We start from the raw sequence: 12,080 nt of genomic DNA, 5'->3' as shown, positions 1-12,080 counted from the left end.
TTGTATCAAAACATATTGCGCTAATACAGCAGTCCTTTACTTTGGAAATAATCTCACACAAAAGTTTTGCATATGTACTAACTCGTAAGCTGGCACGCGGTGTCTTAAACAGAACACCGGTGTTATAACCACTGTTGTGTTCCAACCACGAGAGGACAAGCCAGGGGGGGGGGGGGGGGGGGGGGGTCAAACATTCATTCATTCAAATACCAAAAAAGTACCCACTGAATTAACAGTCTAAACGTACTGGCAATTAGTTGTGCAGTAGTTGAACGTTTTGTGCATTGCTCGATTACATGCCGCTATATATGTTTCTATGTACATTTACTCTCCTACACGTTAATATATCTGTCTATCCAACTATACGGTACTGCCATATGCCTACAACCACTTGTGCGCAATCTTACTACCAACCGCTTAAACGCTTATAGTAAACCGGATATTCCCAATGCCCTTTAATTGCTTCTCTTCCGGAATATCGTTTGCATTTGTCAAATAGAACAACTCTGCAGAGGGTTAGACCATGAACGATACACCATCGTTTAACTTAACATATTTACAAAAACATTTACGTTTTAGAATATGCAAACGATCTATACGCACAGCTGGAACTAATTTCACTTTTTAAGCACTCTTGTAAAGTATAACCACTTATTAGCATACTCCTGTTTTATTGTATGTGAGATAAAGAATTTTTCAATGACTTTGGTTTAGTAGTTAATGTCCTTCTCTAAGTTACTCCATGACGTCACTAAGTTGTTCATGATGTCACTGCCGCTTAATTGGAATTGTTCCGTCATAGCATCGATGACAGGCGGTTCGTCTTTATTCTGGAATATAGACAATCAATCATAAATGCGACATCGAATGTAACTTATTTATCCTCGCGTAATGGCGCAACGACAATGGTTATAACACGGGTGTTCAGATCCATACACCACATATATCCACTTCCGAGTATTACCACATATGTAACCTCATCGATTATATAGCAGGAGCACTATACCACTCCGCCAGGGCTACGGAGAACCTTATACTTACCATTATAGGCCTGTATTCTCCCATTTCTTTGTCAACATATTCGTCAAGACACTTTTAGTGGAAATTAGTCCAACCATGGCATACTAAAGATATCTTTAGTAGGCCTTGGCCCAACCTAGTGGATTGTTAAAGATATGTTAAACAGAATACCCGTGTTTTAACTCTTGAATTTACCCCGCCATGCGAGGATAAAGATCTATGCTTAACAAAGCCGTGGTGTTGTCTTTTTTACATCCTTGACCGCATTGGATTAGACTAGACTATGAAGAATGTCCAACTAAACTTCCTGGTCTGGATAAAACGGTTAATGAATATGAATTTGAGCCGCAAATATCCGCGTAAAGACCATGCAATTACGCACCTCGGTTCCGAAAATGGAAGCATCCATTTTCTCAATGTCGCATCACAGTTTAAGGTGCCCGCTAAATATACAAACGGTGTTAAAAGTTGCCGAATATGTCGACGTGTAATCCTGACGTATTAGGACCAAACCCGTTTATGAAGTTCTACTGTAATTGCACAGCACACAAGACCCCCCACTTTGATCACATCCACCACTGGTACAAGGCATTAGCCGGTAGCTTTCAAATGAATCATGATATTTCTACTCTAAGCCCGTTTGATAAATTATCCTGCTTCGTGGGTTAGGGTTATTTAAGGTGTCGTTCTAAATTAAACGAGAGAAGTTATAAATTGCTCTGTTTATTTCCTGTCAATCAAAAATGCCTCATCTGCTCAATTAGCTGCAATTTATAATCTTATCTTAGACTTCGTATAAAAACACTGACTTATGAAACTTTAAATGCGAGTTTCAAAAGGCTACTGTTCCTTGTTGGATTATCTTAGGAGGAATTTCTTTTTGGTGGTTTTGTTTTATAAGTTAAGTTCAACAGCCACGCTTTAAAACTAATGCTCTTCCCATACTTTTCATCTCGTTTTGCATTAATTTTCTTCTCTTTGATCTTTGTTATCGTTTTCGAAAAGATAGCAAATTATATTACTGTATCCAACGTTTTCATCGACTTTAAGATTCTTACTTAAGGAACAGCAATTTGTTTTTGCGCAAGCGTTTCTTTGTTTGTTCAATGTTTAAATAATCCAAAACTGCCAATGTAATAAAACAAATCGTTACGTTTGAACATATATATTTTATTGTGTTTATGCAAGTTTTCTTATTGGTTGCTTTTTCTGTCGGAAGCGAGCTGAAATTTGTACCAATTTGTTTAGATCAATTATGGCTTTCTAAAATGGTCCTTGTCAAACCTATATCTGATGGAAAGTTTTTGGACAAGTCTTGGTTATGGATATTAGGCTTTAACTACTTGAGCACGTTTGGATAATATGCGTGACCAATCGTCTGCGTACTTGCGGTCCAACTGTCGAAGATTAAACTGTTATCTTTTGACTTTAGGATATTTCCTCACCCTTACTTTGCAGAGTTTTAAACTTAACATTAGATGCCCTTTCTCAAATAATATACGGATATATTGGTTTTAGTTGTATTAGGTTTAATACAATATAATTCGTAAAAAATAATAACAAAAATGTGGGAAAAATCGTTTGCTATTTCCCAAATGTCTTGTGGATATGTTGGTTATAGTTTTATTAGGTCCAATACAACCTATTGCGTTAAAAACTAATAAAAGAAATGCGAAAGAAATTTTCTGACAATTGCCAAAAGTTCTATTTCAGCCATATAATACACCTGGCGGGAACAACATATACCAAAGAAATATCAAAAAGAACCACCTGACTCATGACACACAGCGGTGATATGTTTACTCGAGTTAAAGGAAAATACAACAGTGTTAAAAGGACAAAAAATACAACATTTGTGTCAAACTTTATAAATAGAATATCAAAATATACTTTTAGGGTACAAAAAAACGTCGCTATCTTTCGCAACTTGATTAAATTTTGATCGATTACGAAATATTGTTTGCTTTGCTTATCGTAATATTTAGCTAGTGACGCAATGTTTGTTATTTTCAGCAAACAATAACGTTACATCTCAACACTAGAACCGGTGTGCCCATTTTTTGCAAAACCAAAGAAATAATTGAAAAATAATCCCGCCTGAAATATTATATTTACAATACATTTGTATTGAATTTATTACAGAAAAGCGATTACTACAATTAAAAAAAATAATTAAAGTGAAAACAAAATGTATCAAAAATTGGTGACGTTTTAGAATATTTTTAAACTTTCCCCATAAAAACATTCTCTTGTCCGCTTGCTTTTCGAATTTCTGAAAGCTAAACGAGCGTGCGGTATTTGATTAAGGCTATGAAAGTAAACAGGTTTGCAAACCGCACGCCAGGCTCCACGAAAAAAAGCCAAGTTTATCTCAGGTTCTTTATCTAGCCTGTATCTGATAGCTAACCGTCAGTCAGCGCAACCCGCAAGCTCATAGTTGTGCATCGTATCGGCGTAGATATCAGCACTTAGAATTAAACGACTTTAACGTGCCGGTTCGAAATCAAGATCAGGAAAGTAGATTTTAACAGCTCATAAAAGTCGTTGTAGTATAGTAGCAGAAATATCCAACAAAATTTAGATTTTGTGCATTTATTTGGATAGATTGATTCGTCAAGTCCTGTGTATGGTGCTGGAAGATTCTTTAGCCTTTTCTGCTATTTTTTGTGTAGATAATAAGGCCCTGCAGCAAAACGCTTAAGGACCCTTGATGTGTATAAGCCGGAATTGACCCGACCGACGTGTATGCATGCAATCCTATTATATTAATGTTGGGCACAGTTGACTTGCTTTCGCAAGGATTGAATTTGTGTAGCAGACTCACCAGTCAAAGTTTTTTGTTATATATCTGTCTATTGGTTTGCCGCGCTGAAAAGTTAAAACTAAGCCCCTTTTAAAAGTGACGTGTACTTCGTTTAAATGTTAAGTCTACATTCCGTTTGGTTATTTTAAGCTGGATTAACATTTATACCAACCTTTCCTAATGGCCTCGTCTCTACTTTGAATAAGCTTAGCTCTTTTCACTTCACTCATTTTACATCGTTGGGCAAACTAGGTGGGTGTGTTTCAGTTATACTTGCAACAAGGTTGGAGCCGTAATGATGCTTTTAGATCTTACTTTCAACAGCCGACAAGATTATACGCCAAAGTTCGTTCAATATAGATGGCAGTTTTTCACCACGGAGCAAATAGAGACGCTAATAAAGGTTGTACCGTATCAAGTCGTGTGTCTGCGTCTTCGTTATTAATAACCTGCGGATTTGCCTGTGGCGTGTTTTATACAAACGGGATTTTCCGGTGACAATGTCGCTATATCCGCCGCATCTATGACGTAATAAAAGAGTGAAGTACGTATAGACCATTTTGAATGGGATTAATTATACTCGCATAGTAGAGCAATGAAAGTCGTTATAACCCGGCTGTTCTGTTTTATACACCTCGTGCTCGCCTACAAGTATGTATTTTTTCGGCAGTGTTTTCCAAAAACTTATTTACAAATTTGTGTGTTTTTGTTACATATTTAACCAATATTAAAATTTTAACTCGTCTTCTGCTGTTAATTTTACCGACTTTAAGTTAATACCACGAGTTTAACACGCATTCGACGCATGATAATTGCTTGTGATATTGTTGTTGCGGGTTTTGTGGCTACAACACTCCGTATAATTACAATGGCGACCGGTTAAGGCAGCATGGCTTGTTAGGACAGAAACTTAATTAGATATTTGTGCTTGTGTACAAAGCACTATGTTTGCTTTCTGATAACACGTGGTGTTTGGGCCAACGGCACCAAGGCGCGTCATATGGCACTAAAGGTTTTGGGCAGAGTTGGTCCATTACCACCAAAACAATTCTTTTCTATATATGGGTAAAGTTTTATGACGAAGAACGAAACTGGAATTGGGGTTCAGGCCATAGTAGCCCATTACTGCCAAGACAAAAACGAATCAGTCTTCTACGAAATTACTCTGTAAGCGTGCACGAGGTGTACAAACAGAACACCCGTGGTGTAAAGATGTTCGCATTTATTTAAATATAAGACTTCATTTAAACACACGACGAAATGGAATGTTTTGGTTTTTATAGAAAGTCTTTTCATTTTGTGTTCCCTCAAACTTGGTTAATGAGGCGTTTGCGTGCTGTGTGGTAACATTGTAGTGGAATTGTAACTGTAACATGATATCCCTTTTGTTGGTGCTTGTGTCGTTGAAAGTGCATTAGAATAGCACCTGTGACTCGTAACCCCCACCTAGTATGGTGAAGTATGCAACCTTATACTTGTCAATACATATGATGGATTGGGTTCAAGGTAACTTTGTATTTGGCGTCCACTTCGCCGCGGGTAGGACGGTATTTACAGTTATGTAGGTCAAGTTATATTTGGCCTGTTTTATTTCATGTTTTCCTATTAGTACGGGTTAGTTTAGCTTGCCTCAGCGTTCATGATTTTCAATCCTTTGGTCGCTATTTAATACCAGCGCGTGTTCGATTGAATATATAACAGCGCTACGTTTTTTACCGATGCTCTTTTACAGCAGTTTATTCGTAGCGTATTTTACGTCGAACAGCAAGTTTCAATCAGACTCATAGGTTATAAAAGCAAAGAATTCAAGACAAATTGCGCGATTTAAAAAACAATTTGTCTTTTTCATTGAACCTTCAAAAATAAGCCAAAGTACGTAACTTGTACGCCCATTTAAATCACGGCTATTTTCTTTTAAACCCACAAAAAGCGGTTTATATTGTTATACGAATATTGCGTCTGTTTGTCGTCAACGGGGTACAGACAGTTATTCAATGTTGGTGGCATTGAATTCCTTGCGTATTAAACCCTTTGTTCATATACTAACTTCATGCTAGCATTGCGGTTGGAGAAGCGCCGTTGTGTCTAACGGGAGGCCTTGTACCGACAACTTGTGTTGTTACTCCTCCGCAGTAAAAGTGTTCTAGTTAACTCCTGTGTAGATGCAGCCACTGCCGCAACTTGGCAAGCAATGGTCGCTTCGTGGCCCAAGAATGCCGCAAGATTTACAGACCGTGAATAAGAAAATGTTATCACAAAGTAAATACAGTAGGATGGGGCAAGATGGTGCATGTTTTCGTGCTCCTGTATCGTCCCAATTGGTAGTAAACAAAGATTATTTACATAAATATATAAACCGTATCCTCACGACTGGGAAAGAATGTTGTTAATTGTTAAAACGCGATTAGGAAATATGCTTGAATATTATGCGCTAACAGTATCCATCTTACCTCGCAGTACTTTTAAAGGTATCCCATCTTACCCCACACAGTTACACACGTGGGTATTGTTTATCTGTATGGGTATTATGCGCTAACGGTATCCCATCTTACCCCACAGTACTCTTTAGCCAAAAATGTCTTCGCATTAGAACTGATTATAGATAGGGGATAATTGAAATTCTTTTGTATCTGGGAAACCAAGGATAAATCGTCGCTAATAATCACTGCCTTTGCTTTATTGACTGTCTTTAAGGTTCAGGTTGCTTTGTGGCACAGCTATGTTCGTTCTAGCTTTACGGTCCAATAATAAAGTTAATTTCCACTAATAATATGTTTGCCTTCACTTTATTCTGATGTGGTTGGGGGAATTATCATTACAATGCTCCATGACTGGGGTGTGGTTTAGGCTATGTGTTAAAATGTGGTCGGTTCGGTTGCCAGTTGTTTTAAAGCTGTGTCGGCTTTCGGTTTATTTTATGAATGTGACCGCATTAGTACAAAGAAGCTAACGTGTAAAGCATGTGCAGGTTATCACGTACGCGGCTGTTTTACCAAAGTCCGTTTGATTGGGTAATCTTATCAAGAAGTATGTGTTCAGTGTTGATTTGGTTAATAAGAACAAACTGGTAAGATTTAAAATACTTGAATTTACCTTGAAATGAGCTATTTTGCTCCACGAAACGTACTACATTGTTAAAAATGTCGCTGAAGAGAAATTAGCATTAAGACGAAGTAAGATTTGTACAGAGGCGTAGGTATGGTTCCAGATTTCAAAATGGCGCCCGACGCGGTACCCGCAGGGGTGTCACTGCTGTCGTTTCAGCTTTTGGATAATTAATATCGATTGCGTAAGAACGCGACGCTAGGATGCGAGGTACAAACAATAGGTCTTACATTTTCTATTTATATTTCACTTTTCAGGGATAGCGAGAAAAAGTAAAGTTGTAAAATATTTAAAAAGTTAAAAACTACGTCATTATGAACTACAAACAGTGGTATTGCGTCATAATCGTTCTGCTTGTGACGTCACAGATGTTCATTGATACAGCGGAAGCTGGAAGGCGAAGGAAATGCAAACAATCGGTTTGCCACAGCTGTAAAAAGATCCTTAAAAACAAAGAGAGTAAGTTATCTGCGACCATGACGTCATTAAAGTGACGTCACTCGAGTTTTATTTATCTTTAAATGAATACATGATGTTCTGTTTATACACCTCAAGCCCGCTTACGAGTTACCATGTATATAACTTTGTGGGATATGGCTAACAGTTTAACCAACATACGGAACAACTGGTCTTAAGTAATTGCCACGCCTTGCGCTGTAAAAGTAAAATATGCGTAAGATATTAAAAACGGCTTATTAAAACAGTCGGGTTGCTTAAGATGTACCATGTTTACCGCATGCTTCTGTGTGGTGTATTCTAAACTACGTCTTAAATGTTACGAGGTTGAATATTTAATGTGATATAGGATGCTCGTTAAATGTTGGAAGTCTAATAAACTCGTGTTTGCTCTATGGCGTGTCTGCGCAACTTCGTGTGTATTTTGTCACCTAGTTTGGTTGGTTGTTTAAACTCGTATCTTGCTACTGCTTGAACGGAATGTTTAAACGAGAAACAATTAGTTTGAACGAGCAATGAAAATTGGGCTGGTGTTAAAGCACTTCGTTCAAAATATCTCGGCTGGCTCTAAAAGGGAAAATCTAGAAGCTTTTATAAAATAAAGAAATCATTAATTAAACCCGTTTCGTACAAAAGTATGTTCGCTGTGTCTAAGCATCTTAATTATTCTATCTGCTAATAAATTATTAAAATAAAAAATGTTTAATTTTGTTTCGAACTTTGTCGGGCTGTTACTTATACAGGTGTTTATTAACTACGGGTATCAGGCTCATAAGAAAATATATTTAAACTATTGTATGAGCTATTTAACTATAAGCATTATTAATTCCTTTTGCTAAAGGTGGGTAAAAGTTTTGCAAGTAGCGTCAAATAACTCCAGCAATACAACAAAACTCTCACAGTTTGCGAAACAGTCAAATACTTAGTAAATTGCTCTTGGCGTTCAAACTTCTAAAATAAGTTGCCGTCTTTGTGTATTAGTAATTATTTGTAAACAGATTCTTCGTTGCCGCTTCATTTTGTCCAACGCAGCCATTTTTGGAATTCCGCTATTATGCTGTTTATAAACGCTGACAATAGTTTTAATTGATGTCTTTAACTAAAAACCATCACGACTGGTTAAAATGGCTGTGTCAGTTATTGTGTCTAACCATAGTATATACTGAAGTGAGTACGATCACTTCAGTATACTATGGTCTAACTCAGCCATTTTTGGAATATCTTTGTCATGTGCAAACGCTGGCGATAGTTTTAATTTGTGCCTTAAAACAAATGGCTGGTTAAAACAGCCTTGTCAGTTATTTTTATTATAGAACCAAAAACGAAATAAATTGATAAGATATTCTAAATTAAAATTTAAAAAAACATGTATAACCTAAACCCCAGGGTCAAGGTTTTATAACAGTTTAAATGTTTACAGCGTCATATACTTAGAATAATCCGGTAAAATTAATACAAAATTTATACGTGGTAAAGGGCTAACCTTGGTCTCAATCCCAGATCCCATGGCGTGCCACGGTATAGACCATCACCCATTTTGAATAGAAAACAAAACTTTAAAAATCCAGCAAAACAAATTATCTCATTATTGTGTGTTTTCCTAATGAACAGAAATCGTATTTTCTTTGTACCGGGTCACTAGTTTCAACGATAAGATCAGAATGCTTTTTACAAATTCTTGCTAAAGAAAACTTTGTCCAAGGTTATACAAACAATACGCAGTTGTACTTGATGTTGTGTAATAACTAATACAAGTGTGGACTTAACTAATGAATGAATAATTGTCTTCCACGAACAACACTCGTAAAGATTAAATTCCGTAACCACAATCTCATGTAAAACCCGTGTTTAAAACTAAACCACCAATTTACTTATTTTCTCCTATTCCAATACGAGTTATCTGCTCAGTTTTTAAAAATACGAACAAAACAGTCCATATATACATGACAGAATTGTCTTCATTTTAAACTTTTAGGCCTAACTTATTGTCATATTAATAAAAATAGCGAAAAGGTGGGAATTAACAGCAAAACACAGTCAATACAGCACGCAAAGTGTCAAATAAGTGAACTAGCATTGCTTAAACGGCGGGAATGATGAACCCAGTATAAGAAGCAATAAACATTATGCGCTGTAACATTATGACTGATGCGAAATAGAAGCAGAATTTCTAGTTTGAAATGTTTTGCCCGACTGCCAACGTTTGTGGTAAACCAAGAATGTCGAATTTAAGCTTCAAACCGCAAAGATTAAGCTGTTTTCCGAGTACTGGTAACATCTGCGTCTAGAACCTGCTTTGAAAATTTTACGAAATAACGAAAACGCATTCGTCTTATTTCAATGAGCAACTAAAAACAAATCAATTAGCACAATATTGTGGCGTTTGGGTGTGTTTAGTTTATTGCAAGGTGTGAGAATTAATGTCTTGATTAACTTATCGGTTTTTAGATTGATTTGTTGATCTGCAAAGATCCTATAACTTGGTATGGTAATTTAACGTTGGCTAGCTTAATGCTGCCGCTAAGTAAATATTTTTAGGGCATATTTGAGTTCTAGGGGTTTAACAAAGGGTTTATTAGTTGGCGTGGCGAAAATATTGACAAAGAATTGAAACAACAAGAGAGCACAGCGGTGATAAATGGGCACGTAAACTATGATGATTTAGTTGTTTTCAATATACACGAGATGATGTATAATTTTAAAATAACCAAATGCAAAAAAAACAACAAAAATCAAAGTTCAATAAAAAGAACCAATGCCCTTAAAGTGCCTAATAGATAACACGGTTATTCGCGTGGGACGGTATATCTACGCTTATAATGTTGTTTTGATAATGGGCTGCAAAGCAATAGTTGTGTTATTGACCTTGTATGCTCTAGTGAGCTGTAGATTTACTGCATTTCCTCAGGTAAGCTAGCGGGGTTATATACCTCATTAGCGCTGTCAAGCTTTTAAAGTGCGGTAATATGAATACGAAGCTATGCTTGTAATAACAATGGGTTCAAGGCCGCTAGAGGTCTTAAGGTTCATTTTAAAGTCGTTTTATGTAAACGAGGCTAACCACAGAGCAACGATCGCCATGGGCGTTTGGTTTAACAGAACAAACAACGATAAACCCAGCATGTTATATGAAACGCTTTGTTTATTCTTCGTGACGAAAAACTAAAAAAATACTTTGGGGAGAATGAGAGTAAAAGTCTTTGGTTAAGTGTCTGGCACAATAAAACCCAACGGTAGCAACAACAAGCCTTAAACCTGTAACGACTATAGGCTAAAGGCACCGCGCAGGTCACTGTGCCGGACAGATACAGCCTGTTGTGCCGCTAATATAGGGTTTATAAAAATTAAAGGATGTGCTTTTACATGTAGAATATACAGGTGCATAAATATTAGTATGTCTACTTTAATCTCTTAACTATATTTTATATCTTTACAGTGGTACCATTGAAGTTTCTCTTCATATGTCGAATGTGTTCCAAATCATGCAGACGTCAGCTGTCGTCATTCTTCCTCTCATAGAGATCATATATACCGACGTGTACAGGGGACAAGCTTCAACTTATTCACTGAGTTAATATTCAAACAAACGTTTAACATCAGGAAATATAAACGAAATATACATCATTATATAGTAGGGTGGGGAAAGATGGGACACCTTTACATTCTATTTTATCATCTCATTTGGTAATAAATAAAGAATATTGATAGAATTATATAACCGTATCCTCACGACTTCCATTGATCGTTGTTAATTATTTAAAAAGCAATCAGAATATTTGAATATTAAGTGCTTGAGGTTTCCCATCTTATCCCATGGTACAATATCTCGGAAATAAACTATCGTATTAACGTCCACGATGCAGTTATTCTGTAAATAAATCAATGTTGCCACCGTATTAATGTATTGTATTTTAAAGTTCATGCGTTGCTTCCAGCATTCCTACGTAAAGTTCTTTGTTGTTTTTGTTTGTTATATTTGTATTTGTGCATTATACACCTTACTAATACAGAAAACTTCACACAAACTTTCATTGAAAGGAATGAATGTAACTTGTGTTTTGTTTCATACACCTTGTGTCGGCTTATGAGTTATCACACGGGAATCTTTGTGGGTGAATGAATGAATGTTACTTGCTATAAACTCGCGTGCGCTGAAAACGACAGTCGTTACTCGTTATAACACGTCTGTTAAATATTAAACACGATTCTTCCTTGCACTTATAAAATCCTTTCGTATTTAGGACTCGGATTTGCAAACGTAACCAGTTTTTAATTTTGTACTGCAGTTGTGGATTTAACCAGAGAATCGTTATGGCATTCCATTCGAAGACGTCTTGACTTGTTCATGTTGTATTGTCAAAGCCATTGCGGTGTATATTTATATGTGTTTATAGAGTTGGCTATTTATAAAATAAATTCACCTACGGGACCACTTTTACAATAATGTTGACGATGTTCTGTTGAAATTTTACGCTTCAACAGCTCCACCTAGCGGTTCGTTTTTATTTGTTCAATAACTTGTAATAATGTTACCATCCATTGTAAGGGCCATGTGTACTTAACAAAGTGCGCACGCCTATTGATCCGATATAATACGGTCCATATGCGAATAAAGGACCACCACCCTTAAGCCAACATACATATCTTGCTTTTAATCTATTTACATTCTTTACCTTGAAGTGAAAACAACACAAGA

At 36.5% G+C, this 12,080-nt stretch overlaps 1 long non-coding RNA gene across 1 annotated transcript; it reads left to right on the top strand.

Moving 5' to 3' along the window:
* Positions 1-6,911: 6,911 nt before the first annotated feature.
* LOC101243007 lies at positions 6,912-11,434 on the top strand. Its single transcript, XR_182160.4, has 2 exons — positions 6,912-7,387; positions 10,821-11,434. It is a non-coding gene; the product is annotated as an uncharacterized LOC101243007 (long non-coding RNA).
* Positions 11,435-12,080: the final 646 nt, after the last annotated feature.

The sequence above is a fragment of the Ciona intestinalis genome, chromosome 12, assembly GCF_000224145.3.
Source record: "Ciona intestinalis chromosome 12, KH, whole genome shotgun sequence".
NCBI classification, from domain to species: Eukaryota; Metazoa; Chordata; class Ascidiacea; order Phlebobranchia; family Cionidae; genus Ciona; species Ciona intestinalis.
The sequence above is the reverse complement of the archived record's forward strand: the minus strand, read 5'-3'. Positions and strand labels throughout refer to the sequence as shown.